Genomic DNA, 25169 nt, shown 5'->3' on the forward strand with positions numbered 1-25169 from the left:
GGATAACCTTGACTTTGTGGATGACCTGGCCTTCCTCTCCCACACCCAACAGATGCAGGAAAAGCCTAGTGTCATTGCAGACAACTCCACTTACCTGGGACTTAACATCCATAGAAGGAACAGCTAGGTCCTCAAATTCAACTCTGTTAGGTCAATCCTGATGACATTGGAAGGCAAAGCGTGAGAAGATGTGGCAAGCTGCACCTACTTTGGCAGTATCATTGACAAGAATCACCAAGACAAGGGCCGCTTTCCCCCAACTGAAGAACGTCTGGGGATCAAAGGTCCTGTCCATCGCCACCAAGATCAGGCTGTTCAGTTCCAACATGAAGCCAGTCCTACTCTATTGAGCTGAGACACAGAGAACCCCAGCAACCACCACCAAAATGTTTCAGATATTTATTAACACCTGTCTGAGAAAGAACCTCTGGATTAGCTGGCCTGATACCATCAGCAACCAAAAAAAAGTGTCTGCAGACAAGACAAAAGGCGGTAGAATAAAAGATTTTTCAATGACATTTGGGTGGATAGCCCACATCCATTGTAAGCCAGTCTCAAGCATAACATGGCACCAGGACCAGAAATACCCAGAGAAAGAGAAAAAGAGGCTGGCCAAGATACATCTGGTACCAGGACCAGAAAGTCAATGCAAAGAGAAAGGGTCACACTTGGAGACAATTGGAGATACTGGCCCATGACAGAGATGCCTGGAGAGCTCTTGTTGGTGGCCTATAATCCAAGAGGGGAAACCGGCATAAGTAAGTACTGCTTGAGAGGAAGCTGGAGCACACATTTATAGGACATCCACATGCTGTTGTTATTCCAGGAGCATTAGGGATACAGTGAGAGAAAGAGAGAGAGAACAATGGAGGACTTATAACCAATTAACTGAATATGCCCAGTTTGGTTGGGGCAACATGGGGGTCTGTCACTGGTATGCATTGTCTTCCACTATGTTTAATGTTGGCCAGATATCTTTGGCCATGTCAAGGCCTTTAACAGTGTGCTGTGGTGTAGGACTGCAAGGGAGTCAAAGTGCCAGTAGGAGACATTTTAAGAGGTTGGCCTCAGGAAGTTCAGATGGCAATACTGAAACTCTGGATGTGATTACTGAGATAACACCAAAAGTGCCCCAAACACTAAATACTGTTGGACAGCAAATGTATACATTTGGAACTGTAGTGAATCTTCCTAGAAAAGGCCAACCTGCCAAAATTTCACCTAGGATGCAGAGACATCTCATTGAAGAAGTCAGCGATGATCCCAGAAGAATATTGAAAGAACTGTAGGCCTCTCTAGCCAGTTTTCATGACTGCATGATAAGAAAATTGGGATTCATGGGAAAACAGCAAGACAGTAACTTATGCTATTCAACAGTAACATCAGTACTTGTTTTACAGTTGCAAAGAAAAACTTGGATGATCTCCAAGCCTTTTCAAATAATGTTTTTACGAACAGACCAGTTAAAATCAGAACTCTTTGGATAATACCCATCCCACTACTTCTCACCTTCGACTGTAAGAATATCATACCTACAATAAAACATGGGGATATAATGGTATGGGAAGGCTTGGCTGACTCAATGACTTGCCATTATTGAAGGAACCATGAATTCTGAATTGTAGAGAAGTTGTTAAGGAGAATGTCCAGTTATCTGTCTGTGATCTGAAACTAAAGAGTAATTCGTTTATGCAGCAGGACAATAATTCAAAGTACAAAAACACATTTAGAACTGTATGGCTCAGAAGAAAAAAAATAGGTTTGGAGTGGCCTATTCTTACCTTGAACCCAATCCAGATGTAGTGTCATGATTTGACATGAACAGTTTACACTTTCAAACCTGCCAATTTAGATTAGATTAGATTCTTTATTTATAAAAGCACATTTAAAACAACAGAGGTTGTGCCAAAGTGCTGTACAAAAAGGCATTAAAATAAACACAATACAAACAATCATGCAAAAGCAGATTAATAAAACAACCAATTGTAACATCCACCACAAACCCATCACACACAGTGAAAGACAGAAGAAAACAAGTAGGTCTTAAGCTGACTTTTAAAAACCTCGATCGAGGATGAAGACCTGATGTGCAGAGATTAGTCATTCCAAAGCCAAGGAGCAACAACTGAAAAAGCTCGGTCTCCCCTTGACTTCAGCCGAGATCTTGGCAGCACAAGGAGCAGTCGTCCAGATGACCTCAGTGCTCTTGGTGGCACATAGGGGTGAAGGAGGTAACAGATATGTTTTGGAGCGAGACCATGCAAGGCTTTAAAAATAAACAAGATTTTAAAATTTATTTGAATTGAAGCAAAGAGGAGTGTATTAAAATGACAGAACATATTTTGTTGCAATTAATACTGCTAAAGGTGCTTCAGGGCAATGTATTGTGTGTTCCCTTTCTCTAATATTTCACTTTGTCTGAAGCTCTGATGTAAGTTCATTGTGTAAAGAAAGAGGGTATTATGGAGGGGGCAAATACTTTTTTCACTGCACCATATACATACAGTACTGTGCAAAAGTTTTAGGCAGATGTGAAAAAATGCTGTAAACGAATGCTTTCAGAAATATAAATAATGATTGTTTATTGTTATCAATTTACAAAATGCAAAGTGAGCGAACAAAAGAAAAATCTAAATCAAATCAATATTTGGTGTTACTACCTTTTGCCTTCAAACCAGCATCAATTCTTATAGGTACACTTGCACAAAGTCAGGGATTTTGTAGGATTATAGTCAGGTGTATGATCAACCAATTATACCAAACAGGTGCTAATGATCATCAATGTCACACGTAGGTTGAAACACAGTCATTAACTGAAACAGAAACAGCTGTGTAGGAGGCTTAAAACTGGGTGAGGAACAGCCAAACTCTGCTACGAAGGTGAGGTTGTGGAAGACAGTTTCATGTCATGGCAAGATTGAGCACAGCAACAAGACACAAGGTAGTTATACTGCATCAGCAAGGTCTCTCCCAGACAAAGATTTCAAAGCAGACTGGGGTTTCAAGATGTGCTGTTCAAGCTCTTTTGAAGAAGCACAAAGAAACGGGCAACGTTGAGGATCGTAGATGCAGTGGTCGGCCAAGGAAACATAGTGCAGCAGATGAAAGACACATCAAGCTTATTACCCTTCGAAATCGGAAGATGTCCAGCAGTGCCATCAGCTCAGAACTGGCTGAAACCAGTGGGACCCAGGTACACCCATCTACTGTCCGGAGAAGTCTGGCCAGAAGTGGTCTTCATGGAAGAGTTGCAGCCAAAAAGCCATACCTCCGACGTGGAAATCAAGGCCAAGCGACTCAAGTATGCACGAAAACATAGGAACTGGGGTGCAGAAAAATGGCAGCAGGTGCTCTGGACTGATGAGACAAAATTTGAAATATATGGCTGTAGCAGAAGGCAGTTTGTTCGTCGAAGGGCTGGAGAGCGGTACAATATTGAGTGTCTGCAGGCAACAGTGAAGCATGGTGGAGGTTCCTTGAACATTTGGAGGATGCATTTCTGCAAATGTAGTTGGAGATTTGGTCAGGATTAATGGTGTTCGCACTGCTGAGAAATACAGGCAGATACTTATCCATCATGCAATACCATCAGGGAGGCGTATGATTGGCCCCAAATTTATTCTGCAGCAGGACAATGACCCCAAACATACAGCCAAAGTCATTAAGAACTATCTTCAGCGTAAAGAAGAACAAGAAATCCTGAAAGTGATGGTATGGCCCCCACAGAGAGCTGATCTCAACATCATCGAGTGTGTCTGGGATTACATGAAGAGACAGAAGTATGTGAGGAAGCCTACATCCACAGAAGATCTGTGGTTAGTTCTCTAAGATGTTTGGAACAACCTACCAGCTGAGTTCCTTCAAAAACTGTGTGCAAATGTACCTAGAAGAATTGATGCTGTTTTGAAGGCAAAGGTTGGTCACACCAAATATTGATTTGATTTAGATTTCTCTTTTGTTCATTCACTGCATTTTGTTGATTGATGAAAATAAATGATTAACACTTCCATTTTTGACAGCATTCTTTGTTTACAGCATTTTTTCACACCTGCCTAAAACTTTTCCACAGTACTATGTATATATATATATATATATATATATATATATATATATATATATATATATATATATAATGTGTGCTGCGGTGGGTTGGCACCCTGCCCGGGATTGGTTCCTGCCTTGTGCCGTGTGTTGGCTGGGATTGGCTCCAGCAGACCCCCATGACCCTGTGTTCGGATTCAGCGGGTTGGAAAATGGATGGATGGATGTAATGTGTGTGTGTGTGTACTTTATTTATATTGTCACACACGTGCAGATAGAAGGCAGTCAACGGGCTAAACTGAATGTTGTATGCCAAGACAGGGGTTGACTGGGTGCACAAATGCTTTTTCTCTTTCCCTAGCAGATCCCCAGAAGGTAAGCCACTCTAATTCTGCAACCAGTTCCTTCACAGACTCCACTTCCAGATTACAACTACAAACAGGCTCTAACATCACATCCGGCAACACAGTAGATGCGCCTCTTTCTCCCTTTCCTCTATAAAAACCCAACCTCTTCAGATTCCCAACAGTCCCGTTTTGGACATAATCTTTCGTGATTACTCTGTGATTCTCTTTTTTTTAATTGTTGTTTTTGATGTCACTCTGATTACATATATATATAATACATATATTGTGATGGACGGCCGGCAGCCCAACCCGGCTGGGACGCCCAAAGACTGGAAGGAGGGGGGAAGGCAGCTACTTTGGGACACTGTCTTTCTCAAGAAGCTAGATGGCAACTTCCTTGCAGCATAGCAGTGCCCCGGATAACCACAGGGCACCATGGGATCTGGAGTTCGGCTTCACAGTCCTACTGAGTACCGTGTTTGCCACCAGGAGACACTGCAGGGGGACCTGGGAGTTTTTATTGTCTGCATAGCCCAGAAGTACTCCAAAGTCACGGGGACGGAAGCCCCAAAGTACTTCCGGGCTGAAGAAAAAGCCAGCTCTCCATTTGACCCGGAAGTGCTAGCAAGTCACGTGGATGGAAGGACAGAAGTACTTCCAGGTCAAGGACTATATAAAGTACTGTTAAAAACCCAGCAAATGAGCCAGAGTCAGGAGGAGTAGCACAGAGCTTGCTGGGAGGTGTGAAGGAGAGAATTGTAGTGATTTATTGTTAATTTACTTGATTTTATTGGTGGCTGTGGTGCTGAAGGAGCACTATTTAAAGACGAAAAATATTAAATATGTTTTTTGTGCTTTTACCCTGTGCCTGCATATCTGACTGTTGGGTTTAGAGCTGGGGAAATTTCCCACATAATGTTGGCAGACTGAGTTGTCTTGAATGTCTGATTCAGCAGTCAAAATTGTATAAACTGGCATGTGACAACAAACATTTTCTTCATTGTTCTTTTATGGAGTGATGGCAGGAAATGAGACACTGAAAGGAAGCAGAAATGATCTGGTAGGAAGTGATGTCAATTTGCTAGTTATTTAAGTTATATTAAATGTTTGCCTATATATTAGTTTATAGACTATGGGAGGTTCTTGTAACCCCCACAGGCTGAATAGAATTGGTATATTCTAACCATTTCTTGTCTCTCTGACTATAGATTAGTCTCAATTTGTGACCTGTCTTGTCGTGTGTAAGGCTTGGATGGCACACGGTTTTAAACCGTGCCTTAACGTGCCCAATAGAATGTAGTGCCGTACATTTAGAGCATACTGTAGGTGAAGTAAAGCATCTTTAAGTATAGAAACAAATGAAGCTTGACAAGAAAAGTTAAGAGACAATTTTTCACATTTTTTTTTGCTTTTTATTCAATGTGTGTAACATCCTTTATTTTTGTGTGGACTGTTTGCTTTTAATTTTCACTAAATCTTTTAAAATTAACTTTTGGACTGAGAGATTTTTTTCGGCACACATTTGGCCCATGCTTGATCCTGCCTTACCTACCAGCAGCTACAAGTGATGTTATCTGAATGTTCAATCCAGATATCTTTTTTTTTCTTTCTCATCATGTCAGATTGAGTAAAATTCCTGTAGAAAGAGCAAATTAATGTGAAGATGGTTTTGTAAGTTTTTAAATTCTTAAAAATTAATATATTTCATGTTGCCCTCTTCTTGAATTCGTTTTAACATGCATTTTAAAGTTGTAAATACGTTGCTGAACAAAAAAATGAACCAAGATAAAATGACAGGAGCGACAGACTCTAATGAGAAATACAACTGCATGACATTTGAATTGCTATAAAAATAGGAAAGCACAAGAAATGCAACACCTTGTGGGACCCCTTCAAACTTAGCGACATGTGTGGTATGACAGGAACTACATTCCACATTCAGTCATTAGGCACAAGACCTAATTCTGCCCTCCCGCCAAGGACAAGCTTTGTAAAAATTTACATTTTTAATAAAGACATGGAGTCAGTGAAACTGTATCAATCAATCAGGCTTCTTTTTCCCTGTCATCTTTTCCCACTTCAATGTGGGGTCAATGTGCTTGATCAGCCTTCTCCATGCAGCTCCTCACCAGTCAAGCCCTTTTTCTTCAGATCTCCTTTTACTTTAGCCATCCACCTCCACTTTCGCTTCCCTTGCTTTCGCTTCCCCTGTACTTCTATTCCCATCACTCTTTTGCCCACTTATTTATTGTCTTTCCTTGCTACTTCAACCTACTTTCCTGTAGATATTTCTTCCACTTTTGTTGTGTCTCTGATTGTCTCATTACTTATTTTGTTCTTTCTTTTTAATAACTCCATACATCCTTCTCAACATTCTCATTTCTGTCACACCTAATTTTTTATCATGCGCTCTATTTTACTACCCACGTCTCAGCTCCATTCTTCATTGCTGGCCTTACCAATAACCTTCCCCTTAATTGTTCGATCACAATCAGTGGGAGCAGTTAAAAAAATACAGTGTACAGGTAGTCAACAACTTATGACCATATTAGGTTCTGACAGACTGGTCTTAAGTCCATCTGGACATAAGATGGACAGGTATATGTTCTGAAGATACAAAAATATAAGAGATACTTGTGAAGGTTTGAGACCCCGTCTCATATACTTTAGGTCTCTGATAAGTAATTGTATAGCACTAATACCAAATACATAACAGACTTTCAAGAGAGACAATGATGAGTGAAACAGGGGGATTTTTATAGCAGACAGATAGGAAATGACATGCGTAATGGAAGTGATGAACCAGAGATGTGACACAGGGGAAAGGCGGAAGTGAGATCATCGGGAGTGGACTGGAAATTAAGTCATCCGATGGAGTCAGTTCTTCAGAACTGGTTGAACACCAGATGCGCCACTGCATTTTTAATTATCTGCAGTGACTTAGCAGAGTTTTGGATTCAGCGGGATGGATGGATGGATGGATGGATGAATGGATTTAGCAGAGTTGCAGTATTCAAGGTGTGATAACACCAAAGCCTGGATCAGGAGTTCTGCTGTATACTCTGTCAGATACATCCAGATCTTGTGGACATCATATACTGTAGAGTGACTCTGCAAGACCAAGAGTACCAGCTGCAACTGATCATCATCACCATCCCAAGTTTGCATGCAGACTTGGCACGTGTTAGTGATAATGAGCAAAGCTGAACAGAAAGAGCTGGGATAAAAAGAAAGTCTGTTTCTGCCAGGTGAGCAGAAGATTGTGCTCCTTCATTCAGGTTGCAATATCCTCTGGAGGAAACTACAGGCATAGCTGCATATCATTGGTCTGGTGCACCCTTGAAATCTCTCCTTGTCAGGACACATGGTATGATCTGGCCAAGAGGTAGGATTTAAGCCTTCTGATGGCAGTTCCAGTGATGCCAGACTCAGAAAGGGTGGCCAGAGAGATCTGATAATTGACGATGTTGAAGACAGAGGAGAGATCAAACAGGATGAGGCAAAATGATATGTTGGTAGCTCTAGCTAGCTGTATGTGTTGACAACAGTAAATAGACTAGTCTGTAATTACCTATATAAGATGGGTCAATTGTAAGCTTCTTGAGAAATGGAGTTATTAGGGCCTGTTTGAGCACAATAGGGTAGGTACCTGTGCTGAGTAAGGTGTTGATAGCGTGTGTAATTGTAGAAATGAGTGAGGGAGAGAGAGAGCCTGAAGGACATGTAAGGGTATTGAGTCAAGTGGACAGACAGTGGGCCAACAAGAGAGGAGGTTGGAAACATTAGTGATGGAGAGAAGGGTGAAAGTTGGGAATGTTGTTGTGTGTTTAGGGGGGAGCAAACTGGCCATTATGGGTGATAAGAAATGACTGCAGAAGACAGCCACCTTTTCCTGAAAAAAGGTTGCAAAGTCACCAACAGTCAAGGAGGTTTGGGGTGGAAGTGTAGATAAGGTTGAGGAGAGATGTGAAAACAGGGAACAAGCCACAAGCATCAGAGGTTTTGCTGATCCTGTTCTCAAAAGATATAGATTGAGCGAGTGATAAACTAAATAGTACATGAGGTATACTCATTTCACTCACCAATCTGTCTCCACATCAGCAATTGCAGATACCAGCTTGTGTCAATGTGGATGGTGACCTAAACAAAAAGTTGTGCTAGGTGGTCAGAATGAGTGGTCACATACAGAGTTTTAGATGGTAACCATTAACATATTTCCTGCTCTTTTTAAAGTAAGCTGTGAGATTTTTCATGAACATAGAGAGATGAAACCCAGACACATAGACTCTTCTACAAGATGCTGATGTTTTAGAGTGTGGGCTTATGATTAACTATTGCTATTTCTAGGAGTAAGCCGATTGTTTTCTATGGAGGTCTTCCATTGTGCAATTGATAAAGCTTTCCAGTTCTAACTAAATAAACCTGCACGAGCTATAGCTATTAAAAACTGTTTCCTGAACATTACTTCAAAACATTTCTTTATTAATTTATATTGTTTTGCTCATTCTCTCTCCTCAACTCTACAAATTTGGATGAGCCACTACAAACTCCCAAATCCACTCAGAAATGTTTTAAGAGCTCATCTTCAGATTCAATTTCTTCCTGAAGTGCTCAGGGACAAAGATAGTCTTGAGACCTCCCTTAGAGTCGTTTTGGTCCTCTATTCAGGGTTTGTTACTGCTCTGGCTTGTTGCTGCCAGCCCCTGGCATCCCTAATTTTAGTGGTAAGATCTATTAGTTTTTCATTTCAATATGGTACTGTGGCCTTGTTTGTTCAATGAAGAGTTTTGTGTACATGCTGCCACAATATAAATTAAAATAAAACTTGATTTATTGGTTAAGTAAATACTTAGGAATGAAGCATGTTTGCTCCTTCATGAAACAGAGTTATGTTAAAAAGTATTATGTAGAGCTGTACTTCCACTCTGCATATTATTTTGACACTTAAAATTTTGTAAAACTGATGAACAGTGGAGGAAATTGCACATAATATTTCAGTTGTAATTTCATAATGCATAGCATAGGATGACTGGGTATATGTCTTAAAATATTCAACCACCCTTTTTCTAAATCTGTTTTTTCCTGAGGAGCAACAGTGGAACAAACCGTGGATGAGATGCATCCAAATGAACCAGAAATTGATGAAAGATGTCAATAGTAAAGATAAGTTGCATGTCAGAGTTGTCAAACAAGTCTCCAGAATAAGCAAATCATGTCCAGTATGACTCAAATAAGCTAATATTTGAACTTCCTTTAAAGTACACTGAGCAACACTTTAATAATTCTGTCACGGTTGATTTATGCTCCTGGCTAAAAGTCACAGCAGATAGGAATGATGGCAGTCATACTATAATGTTTGTCAAATTCTCACGCTTGAGAAATTACACAATGAAAAAAGAATGTTAATATGTAAAGGATCTTTATTTAGATATTCCTGCTTTTCTACTTCTTACTCTTAGAATAAATTGCGTGTTTGTGCTCATTCATCAAGATTAAAATCAATTGGCTTTAAGCAAAAAAAAAAAAAGATTTTGATTGTGCATAAAACATAAAAATCAATAATACTGAAAGATTATTGGAAGCCCCAAAGTACTTCCGGGCTGAAGAAAAAGCCAGCTCTCCATTTGACCCGGAAGTGCTAGCAAGTCACGTGGATGGAAGGACAGAAGTACTTCCAGGTCAAGGACTATATAAAGTACTGTTAAAAACCCAGCAAATGAGCCAGAGTCAGGAGGAGTAGCACAGAGCTTGCTGGGAGGTGTGAAGGAGAGAATTGTAGTGATTTATTGTTAATTTACTTGATTTTATTGGTGGCTGTGGTGCTGAAGGAGCACTATTTAAAGACGAAAAATATTAAATATGTTTTTTGTGCTTTTACCCTGTGCCTGCATATCTGACTGTTGGGTTTAGAGCTGGGGAAATTTCCCACATAATGTTGGCAGACTGAGTTGTCTTGAATGTCTGATTCAGCAGTCAAAATTGTATAAACTGGCATGTGACAACAAACATTTTCTTCATTGTTCTTTTATGGAGTGATGGCAGGAAATGAGACACTGAAAGGAAGCAGAAATGATCTGGTAGGAAGTGATGTCAATTTGCTAGTTATTTAAGTTATATTAAATGTTTGCCTATATATTAGTTTATAGACTATGGGAGGTTCTTGTAACCCCCACAGGCTGAATAGAATTGGTATATTCTAACCATTTCTTGTCTCTCTGACTATAGATTAGTCTCAATTTGTGACCTGTCTTGTCGTGTGTAAGGCTTGGATGGCACACGGTTTTAAACCGTGCCTTAACGTGCCCAATAGAATGTAGTGCCGTACATTTAGAGCATACTGTAGGTGAAGTAAAGCATCTTTAAGTATAGAAACAAATGAAGCTTGACAAGAAAAGTTAAGAGACAATTTTTCACATTTTTTTTTGCTTTTTATTCAATGTGTGTAACATCCTTTATTTTTGTGTGGACTGTTTGCTTTTAATTTTCACTAAATCTTTTAAAATTAACTTTTGGACTGAGAGATTTTTTTCGGCACACATTTGGCCCATGCTTGATCCTGCCTTACCTACCAGCAGCTACAAGTGATGTTATCTGAATGTTCAATCCAGATATCTTTTTTTTTCTTTCTCATCATGTCAGATTGAGTAAAATTCCTGTAGAAAGAGCAAATTAATGTGAAGATGGTTTTGTAAGTTTTTAAATTCTTAAAAATTAATATATTTCATGTTGCCCTCTTCTTGAATTCGTTTTAACATGCATTTTAAAGTTGTAAATACGTTGCTGAACAAAAAAATGAACCAAGATAAAATGACAGGAGCGACAGACTCTAATGAGAAATACAACTGCATGACATTTGAATTGCTATAAAAATAGGAAAGCACAAGAAATGCAACACCTTGTGGGACCCCTTCAAACTTAGCGACATGTGTGGTATGACAGGAACTACATTCCACATTCAGTCATTAGGCACAAGACCTAATTCTGCCCTCCCGCCAAGGACAAGCTTTGTAAAAATTTACATTTTTAATAAAGACATGGAGTCAGTGAAACTGTATCAATCAATCAGGCTTCTTTTTCCCTGTCATCTTTTCCCACTTCAATGTGGGGTCAATGTGCTTGATCAGCCTTCTCCATGCAGCTCCTCACCAGTCAAGCCCTTTTTCTTCAGATCTCCTTTTACTTTAGCCATCCACCTCCACTTTCGCTTCCCTTGCTTTCGCTTCCCCTGTACTTCTATTCCCATCACTCTTTTGCCCACTTATTTATTGTCTTTCCTTGCTACTTCAACCTACTTTCCTGTAGATATTTCTTCCACTTTTGTTGTGTCTCTGATTGTCTCATTACTTATTTTGTTCTTTCTTTTTAATAACTCCATACATCCTTCTCAACATTCTCATTTCTGTCACACCTAATTTTTTATCATGCGCTCTATTTTACTACCCACGTCTCAGCTCCATTCTTCATTGCTGGCCTTACCAATAACCTTCCCCTTAATTGTTCGATCACAATCAGTGGGAGCAGTTAAAAAAATACAGTGTACAGGTAGTCAACAACTTATGACCATATTAGGTTCTGACAGACTGGTCTTAAGTCCATCTGGACATAAGATGGACAGGTATATGTTCTGAAGATACAAAAATATAAGAGATACTTGTGAAGGTTTGAGACCCCGTCTCATATACTTTAGGTCTCTGATAAGTAATTGTATAGCACTAATACCAAATACATAACAGACTTTCAAGAGAGACAATGATGAGTGAAACAGGGGGATTTTTATAGCAGACAGATAGGAAATGACATGCGTAATGGAAGTGATGAACCAGAGATGTGACACAGGGGAAAGGCGGAAGTGAGATCATCGGGAGTGGACTGGAAATTAAGTCATCCGATGGAGTCAGTTCTTCAGAACTGGTTGAACACCAGATGCGCCACTGCATTTTTAATTATCTGCAGTGACTTAGCAGAGTTTTGGATTCAGCGGGATGGATGGATGGATGGATGGATGAATGGATTTAGCAGAGTTGCAGTATTCAAGGTGTGATAACACCAAAGCCTGGATCAGGAGTTCTGCTGTATACTCTGTCAGATACATCCAGATCTTGTGGACATCATATACTGTAGAGTGACTCTGCAAGACCAAGAGTACCAGCTGCAACTGATCATCATCACCATCCCAAGTTTGCATGCAGACTTGGCACGTGTTAGTGATAATGAGCAAAGCTGAACAGAAAGAGCTGGGATAAAAAGAAAGTCTGTTTCTGCCAGGTGAGCAGAAGATTGTGCTCCTTCATTCAGGTTGCAATATCCTCTGGAGGAAACTACAGGCATAGCTGCATATCATTGGTCTGGTGCACCCTTGAAATCTCTCCTTGTCAGGACACATGGTATGATCTGGCCAAGAGGTAGGATTTAAGCCTTCTGATGGCAGTTCCAGTGATGCCAGACTCAGAAAGGGTGGCCAGAGAGATCTGATAATTGACGATGTTGAAGACAGAGGAGAGATCAAACAGGATGAGGCAAAATGATATGTTGGTAGCTCTAGCTAGCTGTATGTGTTGACAACAGTAAATAGACTAGTCTGTAATTACCTATATAAGATGGGTCAATTGTAAGCTTCTTGAGAAATGGAGTTATTAGGGCCTGTTTGAGCACAATAGGGTAGGTACCTGTGCTGAGTAAGGTGTTGATAGCGTGTGTAATTGTAGAAATGAGTGAGGGAGAGAGAGAGCCTGAAGGACATGTAAGGGTATTGAGTCAAGTGGACAGACAGTGGGCCAACAAGAGAGGAGGTTGGAAACATTAGTGATGGAGAGAAGGGTGAAAGTTGGGAATGTTGTTGTGTGTTTAGGGGGGAGCAAACTGGCCATTATGGGTGATAAGAAATGACTGCAGAAGACAGCCACCTTTTCCTGAAAAAAGGTTGCAAAGTCACCAACAGTCAAGGAGGTTTGGGGTGGAAGTGTAGATAAGGTTGAGGAGAGATGTGAAAACAGGGAACAAGCCACAAGCATCAGAGGTTTTGCTGATCCTGTTCTCAAAAGATATAGATTGAGCGAGTGATAAACTAAATAGTACATGAGGTATACTCATTTCACTCACCAATCTGTCTCCACATCAGCAATTGCAGATACCAGCTTGTGTCAATGTGGATGGTGACCTAAACAAAAAGTTGTGCTAGGTGGTCAGAATGAGTGGTCACATACAGAGTTTTAGATGGTAACCATTAACATATTTCCTGCTCTTTTTAAAGTAAGCTGTGAGATTTTTCATGAACATAGAGAGATGAAACCCAGACACATAGACTCTTCTACAAGATGCTGATGTTTTAGAGTGTGGGCTTATGATTAACTATTGCTATATCTAGGAGTAAGCCGATTGTTTTCTATGGAGGTCTTCCATTGTGCAATTGATAAAGCTTTCCAGTTCTAACTAAATAAACCTGCACGAGCTATAGCTATTAAAAACTGTTTCCTGAACATTACTTCAAAACATTTCTTTATTAATTTATATTGTTTTGCTCATTCTCTCTCCTCAACTCTACAAATTTGGATGAGCCACTACAAACTCCCAAATCCACTCAGAAATGTTTTAAGAGCTCATCTTCAGATTCAATTTCTTCCTGAAGTGCTCAGGGACAAAGATAGTCTTGAGACCTCCCTTAGAGTCGTTTTGGTCCTCTATTCAGGGTTTGTTACTGCTCTGGCTTGTTGCTGCCAGCCCCTGGCATCCCTAATTTTAGTGGTAAGATCTATTAGTTTTTCATTTCAATATGGTACTGTGGCCTTGTTTGTTCAATGAAGAGTTTTGTGTACATGCTGCCACAATATAAATTAAAATAAAACTTGATTTATTGGTTAAGTAAATACTTAGGAATGAAGCATGTTTGCTCCTTCATGAAACAGAGTTATGTTAAAAAGTATTATGTAGAGCTGTACTTCCACTCTGCATATTATTTTGACACTTAAAATTTTGTAAAACTGATGAACAGTGGAGGAAATTGCACATAATATTTCAGTTGTAATTTCATAATGCATAGCATAGGATGACTGGGTATATGTCTTAAAATATTCAACCACCCTTTTTCTAAATCTGTTTTTTCCTGAGGAGCAACAGTGGAACAAACCGTGGATGAGATGCATCCAAATGAACCAGAAATTGATGAAAGATGTCAATAGTAAAGATAAGTTGCATGTCAGAGTTGTCAAACAAGTCTCCAGAATAAGCAAATCATGTCCAGTATGACTCAAATAAGCTAATATTTGAACTTCCTTTAAAGTACACTGAGCAACACTTTAATAATTCTGTCACGGTTGATTTATGCTCCTGGCTAAAAGTCACAGCAGATAGGAATGATGGCAGTCATACTATAATGTTTGTCAAATTCTCACGCTTGAGAAATTACACAATGAAAAAAGAATGTTAATATGTAAAGGATCTTTATTTAGATATTCCTGCTTTTCTACTTCTTACTCTTAGAATAAATTGCGTGTTTGTGCTCATTCATCAAGATTAAAATCAATTGGCTTTAAGCAAAAAAAAAAAAAGATTTTGATTGTGCATAAAACATAAAAATCAATAATACTGAAAGATACAATAATAAAAGTAATTCATTTTTAAAGAGTATCCAAAAACTTTAAATGGCAGGCAAGCAGCTTGTGAAAAGGAAAATAAATTAATTATAATAAATATGGTATATCTCCCAGCAGTGTAATAAGTGGAATACACATACAATTATGAACATTATAAAGAACTCAGATGTGTGCAGTGGTTATCACTGCTGCCTCACATCTCCCGAGTCCTTAATTCGTCACCTTTGTGGAGTTTACAGCTTCTCCCTGCGTAATCGATGATCTGGTGCCCCATTCACACTTGACTCCTACCTTGTATCGGATGGTGACAGCATAACCCCTGGATCCCACAAACCAGCAGGTTTCTTAATGGATGGAAAGGGTAGGTTTATGTTAACCCTTCAAGTATTATGAATGCCATAAGTATCAAATTATATTTCAGTATCAGCTTGTGTGATGCCAAAGGTAGGCAGGTACACTGGGGCACATACGAGGAGTGTTCAATAATTTAACTACATGAGTATGAAAAAAGTAGCAAGCATGTTGAAACAAGTCTGGGCCTGATGTGACATGTCTCAAGGTTACTCATGCACAGTTGTGGCTCAGTGTGAGTCTCACATTCCAACAGACAGGATATCAGGAGAGTCCTTGTGCGAAAACTCACAGCAGGCGTGCTGCTTTTTCACGACAATGTGCTGGTTTACATATCACGTCAGTCACAGGCTGCCATCTGAGAATATGGGCTCCAGCAGCTAAACCATCGTCCCTACAGTCCTGACCTGGCTCCCTCAGATTATTTCCTGTTTCTATGGACAGTGGTTTTCAAGTGATGAAGACATCAAAGCAGCTGTGACGTCCTGGTGTGAAGGTCAAACAGAAGATTATTTTTCAAAGGGGTTAAATTGATTGCAGGAAAAGTGGATGAAGTGGATGGAACTATCAGAGGACTATATTTAAAAATAAAACACATCTTTTGAAAACTGTTTTCTTTCCTACTGAGGAAGATAAATTATTGAATGTCCCTTGTACTCGATTTTATTGGGAACCTTTAATAAATAAAGACACAAAATGGCAGATTAAAAGAAAGGTGATGAAGGTGCTATATAAAGTTAATGAATGAAGAAAATGAGTAAATAGATGTAAATGCTGTTGTAAAAACTCATTGTGTGAAACACTCCATGGTAATAAAGGGGTCGTCTTAGTCCAGCGTTGTGTGAACCCTGAAAGCTTACCTTAGTATCTATTATGTCAATAGAATGCTACTACTTTGTACATGAATAACTTGAACATACTTGTGTGGAACAGCAGATGCCAACAATTCCCTCAACATACTGTAGCAGTACTGCTTGCAGTACATTTGGGCGATTTTTGTTGTTTTATTTGAATTTTTAAAAGGAAATCCAAAATTTGTGATGAGAGAACTTTGTTTTGTTTTTCTGTTTCAGATGGAGTTGGGTTAAAATGGCTGTTTCATCATACTAGTTAAGGTAACTGTGTGCTGTGAACTGCAGCTCAGAGGTCAGAAACATGCCATTATGTGCAGGATAAAATAAAGGGAAATTCCCCTACAATTGACCTTCCTCCAAATTTATATTTGTGCATATTTTCCTTTGAGATTTACAATAATAATAATAATAATAATTCTTTACATTTATATACCCCTATTCTCACTACTTAAACCACTTTACGTAGTGGGTGGGAAGGAACTTCAGCTGCCACTGATGTGTAGCATCTACCTGGTTGATGCAAAAGCAGCCATTTTTGCACCAGCACACTCACCCCACATTAACTGTTAGATGATGAAGGGGTGAGAGATAGTTTACCAGCAAAGGACAGGGAATGATTAGAGGGCCGGAATGACTAGGCCATGGTGAGCAATTTAACCTGGATATCGGGATACACCCTGCTTTTTACACAGGATACGCAGAGAACTTTTATGACTACAGAGAGTCAGAACCGTGACTGTACAACTCTTCTGAAGGATAACACCCTATTTTGTAACACAGTGTCTCCGTCACTGCACTGGGGCATTGGGATCCACACACAGACCACAGGGTAAGCACCCCCTGCTGGACTCACCAACACCTCTTTCAGCTTTTCCTAGATGGTCTCTGATTGGGCCTGAACATGGTTAGCTTCAGGTGGATGACCTGTTCTGAAAAGCATGTGGTATGGCTAATGGCCACCATAACATGCTTTTGAATTTTTTTTTTTAAATGTTTTTTCAAGAACTGCCCCAAATTTTGATTTTAATGCTTTCATGGTGTTGTTGCAATATATATATATAAAAAACGCACTTTCATTTCAACGGCAAGTATTACACACAGAAAGAAGGCATGCCGATGGGATCACCGTTATCGGGACTCCTAGCTGAACTGGTAATGCAACGATTTGAAAACATAGCTTTATCCCAGATTACACCCAAAATTTGGATACGCTATGTAGACGACACATTCGTCATATTAAGAAAGAACCAGCTGAATGAATTCTTCAATCATATTAACACAATATTCCCTGCAATCCAGTTCACAATGGAAAAAGAAAATAATCGACACATCAATTTCCTGGACATTTACATCAAAAGAAATAGTGACGCCACCCTGACCACAAGTGTTTACCGCAAACAATGCCACGCAGACAAGATTCTACACTTCGCCAGCAATCACCCGGTATCTCATAAACGGAGCTGCGTGAAAACCCTATTTAAACGAGTCCACACGCATTGTAATACCAAGGAAACAAAAATTAATGAGAGACGCTATCTGTTTCAACTTTTCACCTCGAACGGATACTCAAAATCATTCATTAATCGGAGTCTACACAGCAGGCGCCAAAGGAATCAGCATACAAGCGACGTACATCAGAACCCCCACACCACCTGGCATTCACTCCCATACCACCATAATGTGTCAGAAGGCACGGCACGCACCCTGACCAAGTGGGGCATCAAAATAGCACATAAACCCACCAACAATCTGCGCATGGTCCTGTTTAATGCTAAAAACAAGAAATCGACAGCCGAAACACGAAACGCAGTTTATAGTATTCCATGCAATTCTTGCTCAGCTGTATACATAGGACAAACGTCAAAAAGAATTTCAACACGTGTACAGGAACATCGCAACGCTGTCAGAAGAAAGGACGCACTATCTTTGATCTATGCACATACTAAATCGACAGGACACACATTCAACTGGGACAACGTGAAAGTAAAATTTAAGGCCAGTACAAAAAGCGCCAGAGAGTTGGCCGAGTCTTGGCTATCAGATGAAAATGCCATCAACAGACACTTGGACATAAACCCAGCATATGCCAACTTAAGAAGGACATATGCACTTTAATTTAACGATAAACCCCCCCCCCCCTTTTTGATCATACAGACTTAGTCACCTCCACCCACCCCCCCCCGAATGTGTTGCTATATATTGCCTTTGATTCTTGTAAGTCTAAGCATTATCCTCTGATGAAGACCCCTGATAGGGGTTGAAAGCTCAGGAATAAAACTATTTTATGATACGTGATTCGTTTTTTCTCCCTTTGTGGGTCTCCAACTGCAAATATATATATATATATATATATATATATATATATATATATATATATATATATATATATATATATATACACACACACATTTGTAGCTACAGATCCACAAAGGGAGAAAATGAGTAATTTATCTTAAAATAGGGCAATATATAGCTGGTGTGGACACTTTTTGTGACTGAAGACAGAGAAGAAAATTAAAATTAGTAAAAACCTTTTATTGATACATACCAGGCAAGGGTAAAATGACAGAGAAACACAGTCCTAGGACACCGCACTTCATCTGCCTCGAGCGCAGATATCCTTGCTCTTTTATATCTTTCTAGTCTCCTGATCGTTGACCACGTAAGCAATAAAAATAGCGTCCTGACTCATTTTGTATTACTCCAATTTGTAAAGTCCTTACCCTAAAGGTATATTTTCTTGTCACACACATCATTGAAAGAAAACTTCCAGAAAGTATATATGCTTTTTGTCACGTACGCAAAACACAAACAAGTTTGATCATTCTGTTCTATTTTCTGTACTTACATACATTTTGTTCAATTACATCATTTTATGTTTTTACACTGGTTAAGGCTGGGGATGGAGGGGGAGGTTGTAGGGGAGGTTAGTAAGGTGGGGTTCGGAAGGTGTCAGTCATAAAGTCTTTATTATTTGGATATTCTTCTTTTTTAAACCAGTATATGCTGGGTTCAAGTCCAAGTCCAGCTCTCTGGCTGATCCTCATGGTATCAGCTCATCTGAAGGATTCCAGTGACTTAAGTTTAGCTTATGTAATCCAATACATGAGTAGGTGAAATGTGCAAGTCCTCAGTTGGTTTTGTGATTTTTTTAGGACTTCAAAGACACACTGTAATAAAAATCTGTGTGATCAAAGACTGTCATGGTCCAAAGCATATTGCTATCATCTTATCGGATACAGGAATTAGTCAGGGACTGGGAATGTGATAAGGGCAGGAACCTTTCCTTTTATTTTTGATGTGAAAATGAATCTTTGATATTCCAAGTAGCTGAAATATAAATATGAGGACTTTTGCAAGCTTTTCTTGGAACTGAACAATGAAAATCTTTCATCCAAATAATAAATAATTGACTAGTCTAGAAGATTCTTTCAGAGAGACTGTAGAGTGAATAAACTATTATCTTGCACATTAAATGTTAGGGAATTTTTAAAAAATTTTTTCATCACTGAAACAAGAGTGTTTACCCCCAAGTACAATACACGGTACAAGGAGAGGTATAATTACGTTACGAGACCACTTTTTTCTTTTTATCCAATTGGGATAATCTCATGTCTACAGGAGAACTACATACTTGATAACCAAGAGTCTTACAGCTGTTTTTTTAAGGAATCCTGCTGAAATTTAAGATGTGCGGTGGCTAGCAATGTTACCCCACAGTTCCGGGGAGAGAAGATTCTTTCCTGGTTTGTTTGCATTCCTTGTTTAGTGTGCACATTCTTTCCACGCCTCCATGGACATTTTCTTCATAATCTCACATCCTTCTAGTTTGTGTTGTAACAAAGAAGAAATACATGATGGCGATATTGACATACCACTTGTTCAAATGGTCAAGTGTTAATTTATTCTGGCTGCACTGGTTTTATTTATATGGCATCTTTTCCATGAGCAAAGTGCTTCACAGAAATTCAGAACGAACAACAGGGCATGTGCAACATTAAATATAAATGATATCTACATAAAATACTAAATAATGATAAATACATGATATGAAAAGTAAATAGAATTGGGACAATAACACAGAATAAAATACAAAAATACAAGAAAACCCTGAACATAAAACATAATTTGGGGTAAAAACACAAATCTTTCTGGGCACAGAGATAAACTGAAACAAGGGCAGAATGTTAGGTAAAGTTAAACGCCTCCCTGAACAGATGGGTTTTAAGTTGTTTTTTGAAAGAATGAATGGAGTCAGCAGATCTAATTAATTTAGGGATGTCATTCCAAAGTCTGGGTGCTATACAGCTAAATGCCTTGTCACCCACAGAGTGCAGGTTAATGTGGAGCACAACAAGTTTGCCAGAATATGAGGGTCTTAGTGGGTGAACAGGAGCAGAGTGGTCACTGCTTGGTTATATTGCATTGGTTTTATGGATTCACGTTGTTTTGTCAGTTGTCTGGATGACGTAAACTCTGCCATTCAAAATATATAAAAAAAAAATTAAGAAGCAATTACATACTGTGGCATGTAAAACAATATCCATATTCATTTATTCAGTATTTTTAGTGTGAACTCTTATGCTGTAACAATACAACAACAGCAACAACAACATTTATTTATATAGCACATTTTCATACAAATAATGTAGCTCAAAGTGCTTTACATGGTGAAGAATGAGAAAAAAGACAAAATAAATAAAAATTAGAATAAGGGAACACTAATTAACATAGAAAAAAAAGTAAGGTTCGATGGCCAGGGAGGACAGAAAAAAACAAAAAAAACCTCTAGACAGCTGGAGAAAAAAAATAAAATCTGCACGAGTTCCAGGCCATGAGACCACCCAGCCTCCTCTAGGTATTCTAGCTCAGGGGTGGGCAGATTCAGTCCTGGAGGGCCGCAGTGGTTGCAGGTTTTTGTTCCAACCCAGTTGCTTAATTAAAAACCAATCCTTGTCAATTATTTAATTTCATGGCTTGCTAGTGCTTTAACTCTGCTATGTCAGGTCATTCTCATATCCTAGATTTGTTTTCCTTTCTAAGGATATAATCCAAATGATTTTAAGTCTAAAACAGATGAGTAATTCTCAGTGCTTCACTTTTTTCTCTTCACTTTCCTTCCAAGTATTTAATTAAACCAAATAGTGTGTGATAAATACACACAGGTGTAAATGAAAACAAGCTAAATGGAGAAATGCTGGTCTCTTTTGTCATTTGCATGTTATTGCTAATTAGGAGCAATTAAAAACCAAGAATACAGCTGTTTAAGACTAAAATAAGCAATAAGGGTTCAAAATTTTAACGAGCGAGACAATTAAAGTGAAGCTGAAGTGTTACTTGAGCAATAAGGGCTTCTTATTAAGCAATTGGGTTGGAGCAAAAACCTGCAGCCACTGCGGCCCTCCAGGACTGAATCTGCCCACCCCTGTTCTAGCTAACATAAATGACCTCAATCAGTCCTCATTGTATTCAGGGTTCACATGGAAGAACTTGATGATGACGGTCATTTGGACTTCTGGCCTTTAATCCATCAATGTAAGGACATCATGGTGCTTTGATATGGTGGTGGTGGCGCAGATCTCCACCACAGAAAACCGGAAAAAGAACAGAAGAAAAAGTAGGGGTTAGTATGGATTTTGGAGCCACCAAGAATAATAATGATAATTAATTGAATGTGAGTATCAAGATTTAACTAAGATGGAGCTCTGAGAAAGCCATGTGTTTTTAGCAGTTTTTTAAAGTGCTCCACTGTATTAGCCTGGCGAATTCCTACTGGCAGGCTATTCCAGATTTTAGGTGCATAACAGCAGAAGGCCGCCTCACCACTTCTTTTAAGTTTAGCTCTTGGAATTCTAAGCAGACACTCATTTGAAGATCTAAGGTTATGATTTGGAGTGTAAGGTATAAGACATTCTGAAATATAAGATGGAGCGAGATTATTTAAGGCTTTGTAAACCATAAGCAGGATTTTAAAGTCAATTCTAAATGACACAGGTAACCAATGTAGTGAGATCAAAACTGGAGAGATGTGCTCGGATTTTCTTTTCCTAGTTAAGATTCTAGCAGTTACATTTGCACTAGTTGCAATCGATTGATGTCTTTTTTGGGTAGTCCTGAGAAGAGTGTGTTACAGTAATCTAGCCGACTGAAAACAAAAGCGTGAACTAATTTCTCAGCATCTTGCAATGTTATAAGGTGTCTAACTTTTGCTATATTTCTTAAGTGGAAAAATGTTGTCCTAGTAATCTGATTAATATGTGATTTAAAATTCAATAGTCAATAGTTACCCCTAAATTCCTTACCTCCGTTTTGACTTTTAATCCTAATCCATCAAGTTTATTTCTAATTACCTCATTATATCCATTATTACCAATCACTAAAATTTCTGTTTTCTCTTTATTTAGTTTAACATTTCCAATGTCAAAATAAACTATCTTCTGTAGATTTCTAACTGAAAAAGAAAACTCAAAAGTTAGTGTTTGCATAAATATTTAAACCCTACACATTAATACTTTGTTGAGAACCCTTTTGATGCAATAACAGCCTTAATTCTTTTGGTGTATTTACCAGTGTTGCACATTGTTCAGGGGTGATTCTTCCCCATTCTTTGTGGTAGAATTTATAGAGATCGTCTAGGTTGGTGGGATGGCACCTCTCGACAGCAGTTTTCAAAGAGAGACACCAATTCTCATTATTATTAAGATCAGAGCTTTGACTTGACCATTCAAAAATATTCCCCCTTCTGCTTTGGCCTTATGCTTAGGGTCATTGTTATGTTGAAGGATGAATCTTCTCTGGAGCTGTAGGTTCATAGCAGACTGGAAAGAGAATATTGTGTAGTATGTGTGTCAACAATAACAACAAAAACATTTATTTATATAGCACATTTTCATACAACAATGTAGTTCAAAGTGCTTTACAAGATGACAAAGAAAAAGTTACAAGAAAGGAAAAACAATTAAGATAAGGCAATGATATTAAAAAAGTACCAACAAATAAGGAAAGTTAAATGGCACATAGGACAGAAAAAAACTCCACTTAGGCTGGAGAAAAAAACAAAATCTGCTGGACTTCCAAGGCCAAAAGACCGCCTAACCCCCACTGGGCATTCTACCTAACATAAATGTTCTTAAATCAAACCTTCATTCCATCATTTCAGGTGGCTTTGTGGTGCCTTGATCAGGCCGTGTTCGCACAGATTACCACCAGAGAAGAACTGAAAAAGATGGCAGAGAATAGTAGAGATTAGTAAAGAGTATGGATCCCTGAAGAATATGATCATTCTATGCCAATACAGTCCATTTGCTGAAAACACATTATTTTAACATGGCCTTCTCATAACTTCACTGTAATTTAATCCTGATACTCTGTATATCCAATTCATTATAATAACTATTCATTCAAAATCTGTACTAACCCCTACTCGCTCTTCTGTTTCCTTTTCCGGTGTCCTTTTGGTGGTGGCTTGCGCCACCACCATCTACCCAAAGCTCCATGATGTTCCAACAATGATGGATGGATTAAAAGCAAGAAGTCTGTATGACCATCAGCATCAAGTGACTCCGTGAGAACCCTAACTACAAAGAGGACTATTTCATTTATGTTAGGTAGAATGCCCAGGGGGGACTGGGCGGTCTCGTGGCCTGGAACCCCTGCAGATTTTATTTTTTTTCTCCATCCATCTGGAGTTTTTTTTTTGTTTTTTCTGTCCACCCTGGCCATCGGACCTTACTCCTTTTCTAAGTTGACTAATGTTATCTTATTTTAATTTTGTATTTTGTCTTTTATTTTTCTTTTCTTCATTATGTAAAGCACTTTGAGCTACTTTTTGTATGAAAATGTGCTATATAAATAAATGTTGTTGTTGTTGTATTTTTCAATGCTACGAAAATGTAGCTATGAAAAAGCCAAATTAAAATAATGGATTTTAGCAATTTTTTAAAATGTTCCACAGTATTAGCCTGGTGAATTTCTATTGGTAATATATTCCAGATTGTAGGTGCATAACAGCAAAAGGCCACCTCACCACTTTTTTTAAGTTTAGCTCTTGGAATTATAAGTAGATCTAAGACTACGACTTGGAGTGTAGGGGGACAGGTTCTACAAGGCTCTTCTGATATCTCACCAGTCCATGTGACTTCTCTTTCACTTTGGTGCCCTCAGAGAACTTGTTTGAAGAAGTATTTCCTACCATCATGGACGGCCATACTGACACTTGGATCCCATCATTAACCAGTTTGATATCCTCCTTGAAATTATAGAATCTGCTAGGCCAGTATGATTGAAGATCATCATCTGCCTTCTCACTACTTACTAATTTTTAAGTACTAGTTGCATTATAAACATAAACTTTACCTTCAGTGCAAGCAACAATGCAAGTAACTCCAAGAAATTATGCTTGAACGTTTATGCATTCTCAGTCATGAATCCATACACCATTACACTGGGTGACCTGCCTATTTATGCTTTCAGTATGCCTTGAAATAATTGCACTTCTGACTAAAGGTGATTAAACATGATTTTTTGTTTAGTGCTGGCGCTACATTAGTGTGAAAAGCAGGTTGAGGATAAGATGTACTGTCTGATTTAGTAAAGTGCTGCAGAGTCCTGCAATGGACTTGTTTTGCTCTTCTGTGAATTTGCTGGAGAGTATCAAGGCTTAGATTCAGTATCTGGTATTCTGTTTGCAGCATGAATCCAGGGAAGAAAATAGCTCAGATTCTGCTACTTTTGCAGCTTCACCATTGCTTCTTTATCTGCTCTTGGATATGGCAATGTCATGTTGGACAATTGGACTGGACTGCCAATACTGATTCTCTGTGCAAGAAAGGACAGAGCCGCCTGTACTTCCTTAGAAGACTGGCATCCTTCAACATCTGCAGTAAGATGCTGCAGATGTTCTATCAGATGGTTGTGGCGAGTGCCCTCTTCTACGCAGTGGTGTGCTGGGGAGGCAGCATTAAGAAGAAGGATGCCTCATGCCTGGA

This window comes from Erpetoichthys calabaricus, chromosome 1 (assembly GCF_900747795.2).
Source record: "Erpetoichthys calabaricus chromosome 1, fErpCal1.3, whole genome shotgun sequence".
NCBI classification, from domain to species: Eukaryota; Metazoa; Chordata; class Cladistia; order Polypteriformes; family Polypteridae; genus Erpetoichthys; species Erpetoichthys calabaricus.